General features: G+C 46.6%; 1 protein-coding gene across 1 annotated transcript in view; it reads left to right on the top strand.

The window, feature by feature from the left end:
• The first annotated feature begins 233 nt into the window (after nt 1–233).
• Nucleotides 234–397, top strand: part of LOC143041745 (uncharacterized) — an 18,356-nt gene continuing 18,192 nt past the window's right edge. Inside the window, exon 1 of the mRNA XM_076213767.1 lies at nt 234–397. This exon is cut by the window's right edge and continues 109 nt beyond it. The gene's annotated coding sequence lies outside the window, so the exon portion shown is untranslated.

Raw genomic sequence — 397 nt, 5'->3', positions numbered from 1 at the left:
GTCATAAAGGAGTCAATTCGTTTCATAATATAACTGCTCTCTGAACAAGATATGAATGACATTTAACCAGTTCCCTGTTCTGGTTGGTATGTCCGTTCGTTTTGGGATCGTTTATTTTTATTTTTTTATTAATTTTTTCTTAATCAGATCAACTGATTAGACACAGTCCTGATAACGTAACATCGCCGTCATGAATGCACCGTAATGCACCGTTCTCATTCGGACATGAATTCCCCGGCCAGTCAGAAGCAAGGGATGGAGGGCCGAGGAAGAAGCACAGTTCCGCCAGGTGAAAGAAAATAGAACCTGTAAAGCTGTCGGGTAGCCTGGTGGGGCCGCCGGTGCCCGGCGCAGGAACCAAGGGCGGTTCCTGGGGGACTCCGCTAGGAACAAAACT

Source organism: Oratosquilla oratoria, chromosome 32, assembly GCF_046742065.1.
Source record: "Oratosquilla oratoria isolate Oo_2021 chromosome 32, ASM4674206v1, whole genome shotgun sequence".
Classification (NCBI taxonomy): domain Eukaryota; kingdom Metazoa; phylum Arthropoda; class Malacostraca; order Stomatopoda; family Squillidae; genus Oratosquilla; species Oratosquilla oratoria.
Note: the sequence above shows the minus strand (reverse complement) of the source record. Positions and strands in the feature narration are given on the sequence as shown.